Below are 7,989 nucleotides of genomic sequence, written 5' to 3' on the forward strand. Positions count from 1 at the left end.
AACCCACAGGGAGCGGTGGAAACGCTGTAATCAATATCTCTAAAAACAGACTAATAAAACTAATCAGAAATAAAAATTTGGATATTTAGAATTGTAGCAAAATAATAAAACGTAACCAAAGATGTGAAGGTGTTAAGGTTCCGGGAATCCGTTGTTGGTAAGTTATTTGTGTTCAATCGAAAAGGTCTTGAATTAACTCATGTAAAATAGCAAACCTAAGTACTAATACACGGAAGATACTTCATTAAGAATTATTGAAACAGTAGTTTGCTCTCACCTTAGAGTAGAATTCCAAAGCACTAAGTATACATGGCATAAATAGTCAAGAGATATTCATAAATCGATTATTGTAAAGGTTCAACGAGTCCTTCTACTAATCCAACTATGGACTATACATGGCATAGAACATGAAAAATATAGCTAGAAGGTAAAACATTGAAGGAGAATCACAAACATTATCATTAAGCTCATTTGGTAGATCCCTTATTCAAGAACACAAAATAAATTAACCTACAATTTCATCATATCACCCTAACAGGGATTAGTTCGACATGGATTTTCCAAAAACCATAAATAAATCTCAATCAATACGACAAACTATTCGAAGAGGAAATTGAAATGCAAACCCTATTCTTCTCCTCTCGGCTCTGTCGCCGCATCTCCTCCCTCCCGTTTCTGTTTTTCTCCCTTCAGTTATATCCGTGTTGCTGCGAAGGAATTTCACTGTGACCTATCAAATAATTGCCAGGCCCAGTCCATTACCTGACGTCCAACTTCGGACCCAAACCATTTTCTATACAATTGTCCGGCTACCGCCTGTTTGTCCGTCCTAACTTCAGCTCCTTCCCAGACTCACCTTCTCGGCTTCTAATTGCCATCTCTACTTATCTCCAAACAGCAACACTTCTCACATTCAGTCTAATCCACCAGATGCGATTGTCTATACCTTTCGATAAGCCAAACCCCCAAGATCTGTACTACCAACAATCACCAACGTGCTTTGCAAGTCCGTCCAAACGATCCTATGCTGCCACCATAACCAAAACTAGTTGAAGAATAAATCATCTCCTTCCTTGCCCTGTTTACTCGATGGAATCCATCCACGAGTTGATGGAAGCACTTCCCTCTTTTCACTGCTTCAATCAAACACGACACAAGCTCAGAATCTTCTCTATTCATCTACTCTGAGTTCCCAGTGCAGTCGCTCCGCCAACTGTCTTCATCCATCATCACCGATTATCAACACCATTAATCACCAATAATGGCAACAACTCCATTTATTCATCTTCTTAATCTCTGTCCGCCTACCTAGCCATATCCTTCACTGATGCCAACTTGCTGCCCTGTTAACTTCTCCAGCAACCTCCAACAACACACAACATCAACATCTTTACTTCACTGTCTCATTGTCCATCCTCCACTACGACAATAAACCCGACTCCTTTACATATCACCCACAACGCCAGTCGCAGCAATCTCAGCCACCAACTTCACTCACTGTAATTTTATTCTTCGTCTTCGCTGTTGCTGCTAACAATTTGTTCTCATGCCTTCTACTCCGGCTACAACACCTTCCTGCACCATCGCTCTCTGTCATACCATACTTAAAAGCACTTGAACCTCGCCCTTCCTAATGGCAACTGCAAGATGAAACTTAGTTTATATAAAGACAACTCTCTTTATTGATGTTTAGAAAATCTTTCAAAACTAAACACAAGCTCTAATCTTGCTCATATGATCAACCACAACTTTGGTGATAATATATATATAGAACTATGAATTCCTTTTCCTAGTCCTATTACCTTATTACATGTCTTTCATTTTCTTAGAACTAGATGACTTCTAATTCCCTTAGGATTACATCAATTTCCTAATCTTGTCCAAACCAGCTTGTTAGTGACTTCTATGTTGAAGTTTAACCAACATTCTCCACGTTAAGCTTCAACCTTACCCGTGACATATCTTGTACTCCAATCAATTGTCTCATTTCTTCAAACTTGATCCGAGCTAATTCCTTTGTCAATATATCTGCTTTCTGCTCAGTTCCTGGTATGTGTTCAACGTTGATGATCTCCTTCTCGATACATTCTCCTATGAAATGATACCTTTTGTGAATGTGTTTCGTCTTCCCATGAAACACTGGATTTTTAGTGAGTGCAATTGCAGACTTATTATCAATCTTGATGAGAACTTTTCCAGGTTCTCTTCCTTTGATTTCACCCAACAGTTCTTGAAGTCATATTGATTTTTTAGCTGCTTCTGTTGCGGCCATAAACTCAGCTTCAAAGTATGAGAGGGCTACATTGTCTTGCTTCTGTGAACACCATGTAATAGGTGCTTCTCCTAGATAAAATATATGACCAGTTATACTTTTTCCATCATCTTGGTCAATATTATGACTGCTGTCACTATACCCAACAATTCCTTTTGATCCTCCTCGACCATACTTCAGTCTACAGTTGATTGTTCTTCTTAGATATCTCAATATCTGCTTTATTACATCACCATGAGACTTGCATGGACTCTGCATATAACGGCTTGCTACTCCCACAGAGAAAGCCAAGTCTGGTCTTGTGTGTAACAAGTATCTAAGGCATCCAACATTTCTTCTATAACTCGTTGGATCAATCTCAGCTTCTTCTTGTGCCTTTGAAACTTTAAGTCCAAACTCCATTGGTATCTTCGTTGGATTACAAGTTTCAAGTCCTGCTTCTTTCAGAATTTTCCTTGCATAAGCTTCTTGTTTAATCTGAATCTCATCTACTCCTTGATGGACTTCTATGCCAAGGTAATAAGTGAGTTTTCTGAGGTCTGACATCTCAAACTTTGATGACATTTCTCTCTTGAACTCATTGATCACCTTAAGGGAGTTGCCAGTCAAAAATAGATCATCTACATAGACTGCAATCACAAGAAGCGTTCCCTTTTCTTCTCTTCTGTATACTGATGTTTCTTTAGAGCACTTAACAAATCTGATTTCTCTTAAGATTTGATCTAACTTTGTATTCCAGGCTCGAGGAGCTTGTCTTAGACCATATAGAGCTTTTGATAACTTATAAACCTTATGCTCTTGTCCTTTTACTTCAAAACCTTCTGGTTGTTCAACATACACGTCTTCTCGCAATTCACCATGTAAGAATGTTGTCTTAACGTCTAAGTGGTGAATTTCCCATGAGTTTGATGCTCCCTCTGCAATTAATAAGCATATTGTTTCAATTATAGCAACTGGTGCAAAATCTTCATCAAAATCTGTGCCTGATTCTTGTACATATCCTTTAGCTACAAGCCTTGCTTTGTATTTATTGACATTACCATCAGCATTCCGTTTTATTTTGAAGATCCACTTAATACCAATCACTTTTACCTCACCTGGATTATCAACTAGAAACCAAGTCTTGTTTCTGTTGATTGAAATAATTTCTTCTCTACATGCTTGTGTCCATTTAGTCGATACCTTTGCTTCCTGAAAATTCCTTGGTTCATCATTAACAGAAAGTAGCATAATCTCACATTCTTGTGCAGCTTGAAGAACATAATCCTCCAGATACTGTGGCTTTTATATCTGTCTTGTTGATTTTCGCAGTGGAATGGGTTGAGTTATTTCATCGATCTCCTCTTCTTCTTCTTCTTCTTCTTCTTCTTCTTTTACTTCTTCGTTATTCTCAGTGTTTTCATTATTCTCTTCTTTTTCTTGATTAACATCATTGTTTCCATTGGTATTGATGATTATGGGTCCTTTGCCTTCATCAATTACTTGACCCCATCTCATGTGAAACATTCCTGGATCCCTACTTGGTCCATCATTAGTTTCTTTCCAATTCCAGTTTGCTTTTTCATCGAATACCACATCTCGACTCACTATCACTCTTTTCGTTGTTGGATTGAATAATCTGTAAGCTTTGGATCCAGGCTCAATTCCTAGATGCATAAGAGTCTGAGATTGATCATCCAGTTTCTTAAGAGTTGCAGAATCAACTTTTGCGTATGCTTTGCAACCAAACACTCTTAAATGATCTATGTTTGGTTTTCTCTTTCGCAAACTTTCATATGGAGTTATGTCTTTCAGATCTTTCGTAGGTATCCTGTTTATCAGGTATGTGGAGTGTCGTACAGCTTCTCCCCATAGATAATTAGGTACCTGCATAGCCTTTAAAGAACTTCTTGTCATCTCCATTAGAGTCCTGTTTCTCCTCTCCACCACTCTGTTTTGTTGTGGTAGCCCTCGAACCATCTTGTTCTGAGACATAGTTTTTAAGGTTCTGAAACTTATGTGTCCTAACCTTGCGTGCCACTTCCATGTCTGATTTTCCAGTCTCATATTCAGACACAATGGCCTTCAAATCATGAGACTTATCTTGTAGAGTCTATTCTGTGAGCGTGAGACTCTAACTAAAAGTCTTCCACTTGGGTCATGAACTGTTAGATAATCTTGTCGCATTCTAACATCACATCCAACTTCTGTAGCTTGTCCTAAACTTAGAATGTTGCTTTGTAAGTTTGGGATGAAGTAGATGTTTGTGACAAGCTTCTGTTCTCCGGTCTTGCTATGGAATAGAATTGATCCTTTCCCTTCAATTTATACAGAAGATTCATCCCCAAACTTCACTTGTCCTTTGATTTTCTCATTGAGTTCAGAAAAGTAGTGTCTCTTACCAGTCATGTGATTGCTGGCTCCATTATCTAAATACCTGATTCCTTCTTCTCCATCCTTTGATTCGTAGTTCTTTGGTATTAGTTTCCCTTCGTTTAAGAATACAACTTAGTGCATGAAAAGAGTTGTATCTGCTTCCCTTGTTTGTTGCTTCCATCTTTTGTATTCTTTCAGGGCATACAGAGGAGAAGTGTCCTGGTTTATCACATCTGTAACAAATAATGCTTGATCTATCCTTCTTTTCTTTCCCTTGGTTTTGATCATTCTGACTTGTTGTTCTATCTTGTGAGTTAAACCTTCCTCCTCTTCCTCGGCCTCTGTTTACTCTACCACCTCTTCCACGACCTCTTCCTCTTGTCGCAGAGTTTTGTTGGTAAGAGTTTGTGTACAAGAGTTTCTCCATTGTTTTCTTCATCAAGGATTCTCTCTTCATATGCTTTCAATCTTCCAATTATATCTTCATAGCTAGTCTTCTTTAAATCTAAGACTTGTTCGAGAGAAGCTATGATATGAATATACTTGGATCTTGGTAAACTATTGAGAAACTTCTTTACCAGTTTATCTTCATCAATGGATTGTCCAAGTGACGCAGCTTTTGAGGATATCTCTGATAGCTTTCCTGCAAAGCTATCAATAGTATCAGTGTCTTTCATCTTCACTCTTTCAAATTCAGACATTAAGGTTTGCAGACGGGATTCTTTAACTCGATCAGCTCCGAGATTACGTGCCTTTATTGCATCCCAAATTTTCTTTGAAGTTTCCTGTTCACCAACTTGTAGAACAAGACATTCTGGTATTGCTTGAAAGAGTAATCCAATGGCAACATTGTTTTTGTATGGGTCCAATGTACCAGGAACAATTGTTTCCCAAACTTTGTAGATTTTCATCAGTACCTTCATTCTCATGGCCCATACTGTGTAGTTTGTCGCGTTGAGGATTGGAACTTGTATTGATGGTGGCGTGAACTGTTTTGCACCCACAATGGTGGTTTCGTTTTCCATGGCTCAGAAACAAGCTCTGATACCAATTAATGGAAACTGCAAGATGAAACTTAGCTTATATAAAGACAACTCTCTTTATTGATGTTTAGAAAATCTCTCAAAACTAAACACAAGCTCTAATCTTGCAGTTGTGGTTGATCATATATATATAGAACTATGAATTCCTTTTCCTAGTCCTATTACCTTATTACATGTCTTTCATTTTCTTAGAACTAGATGACTTCTAATTCCCTTAGGATTACATCAATTTCCTAATCTTGTCCTAACCAGCTTGTTAGTGACTTCTATGTTGAAGTTTAACCAAGACTTCCATCACCTGCTCGAGCGGCAGCAACACCAGTTTAGACTACTTCTTCATACACGTACATCAACTTTCTTCTCAGCATCTTCTCGCAATGATTACTACCGCCAACTGATTTCATCTGCATCTCTCCATTTTCGTCTGCATGACTAAGAACACACGTTGTTGCTTGAAGGAGAAACGAAGCTCTCTTTGGCTCTGATAAAGAAGAGGATGCATGATATTCTCTTTTACGTTCCACTAAGAAAATGAGATAGTGGAGAGGATCTAAACACGTCTCCCACTATTTCTCTTTCAACTCAACAACACTTTCATATCACAGCACCACATCCCATTGCTTTCTTTAGTCTCATTAGCTGACACCTCACAGCACATAATAAAGTCTATAGACTGGTTAAGCTCCATCTGTTTCTAGTTCCGCAAGTGGTCAGGTAATCCAAGTGCATTACAAGCTAACTGGGAAGCCACAATTCTCAGTTGTCTCTTTTGGTGGCATGAGTAACATTTTCGTTGTTTTCGCGGAAAACGTCATTTGAGCTCTTATTTAAGCCGTTTATTCTCCGGTAATCCAATTCACTTGTACTTTCTACAAAAGCACTAAAATAGTATTATTAGCAAAATATTGAGACCTAGCTAGTATGAATGTGGGTATAAAAATATCGCACTTACGTGCTTATCATGTAGCCGCTTTGATGTTTCATAGACTTATTTTTATCTTCTTTGTATTCGTGGCGAAGTTAGGATTTCGCCAAATAACATCCCGCTTATTTAGCTTCTTTGAATAAAACCTCTTTTTCGAAAGAATCCAAAACCTTCATCAAAATAAGTTATTCCATACCTTTCCTATCGTCTGATGATTCCTTGTATATTCTTCCCTTGAAAGTTTCGAGTAAAGTATTTTTTGCAGGGTTTCGACTTTGCGGCTCGTGATTTGATGGGTGATGGTTTCCTGATGATTCGGGATTTATTTAGTGTTTTTCTTTTGAGATTCAGAAGACTTGTTAGAAAGGAAAGTTATGCTTTTTGAATAGGAATGGAAACCCCAAATGAGAATACAAACGGTGCATTCATCTTGGAGGAAATACAAATATTGAGTGGAAAAGGAAATAGCTGAAGGAAATACTAAAGGGAAAAAAACGCTGGAGGAGAAAGTAACGCAACGCTTTAGGTATTGAAGGTCTTGAGCCATCATGAGTGAATCGTCACGCCTTCCAACTTATCGGCATTGATGAGTTTGCAGTAACCGCCTAAGAGGACGTCTGCCACCAGATATGGCTCATCTTCCCTTTTTCCGGGCGAACCAGTTCGAACATCCATCCTTACTGTTATGTTTCCGACTTGAAATGAGGTCACCTTGACTACCATGTCCCCAATTCGAAACGAGTTTGAGTGTTGTGTAACCGTTTGACTCCTGGTCCCATCATCTTTGAATGCATCTTCCAAATTCTTGGTGAAGTGTTTAAAGGGCCCAGCACCCCACTCACATCTCTTAAATGTGTTCGTGTTGATAATCTGATCGAGTCCCCATGACGGGTTAGGAGAAGAAGTGACTGGTCGCAGAGAAGGTTGTTTGACCAGACTTACTTGCGTTTGGAATCTATGAGCGAGCGCGGACGGTCTTTCCTCGGGAGCTCGAGTTCCATTGGTAAGTTGTTGATACGGTAGCAGGTCGGACAGCTTATTGGAAAATCTTTCGGGCGTTGACACTGGAAGAGGGGATGCTCCCAATTTGGATTTGCTGTCGAATACCCAAGAACGCCCCAGGATCATTTCATAACTTGAAAGTTCTTTGACAATGTGAAATTTGCCATGCGTTATAACATCTCCAATCTTGATTTCGAGGCTAATGTAGCCGTACGAGTTCATCGCTTCTCCTTCTGAATTCTTGACCACGGATGGGGAGTGGGTAGCCTCTTGCTTCAAAATTCCCGCAGCTCTCAGAGTCTTGATGGTAATGATATTGAAGTCTGAGGCTGCATCGATCAATGTGTTTTAGAGCTCAGTGCCCCTTAGATAGGTCGTGGTTAGCAGTCCCC

The sequence above is a fragment of the Papaver somniferum genome, chromosome 10, assembly GCF_003573695.1.
Source record: "Papaver somniferum cultivar HN1 chromosome 10, ASM357369v1, whole genome shotgun sequence".
NCBI lineage: Eukaryota > Viridiplantae > Streptophyta > Magnoliopsida > Ranunculales > Papaveraceae > Papaver > Papaver somniferum.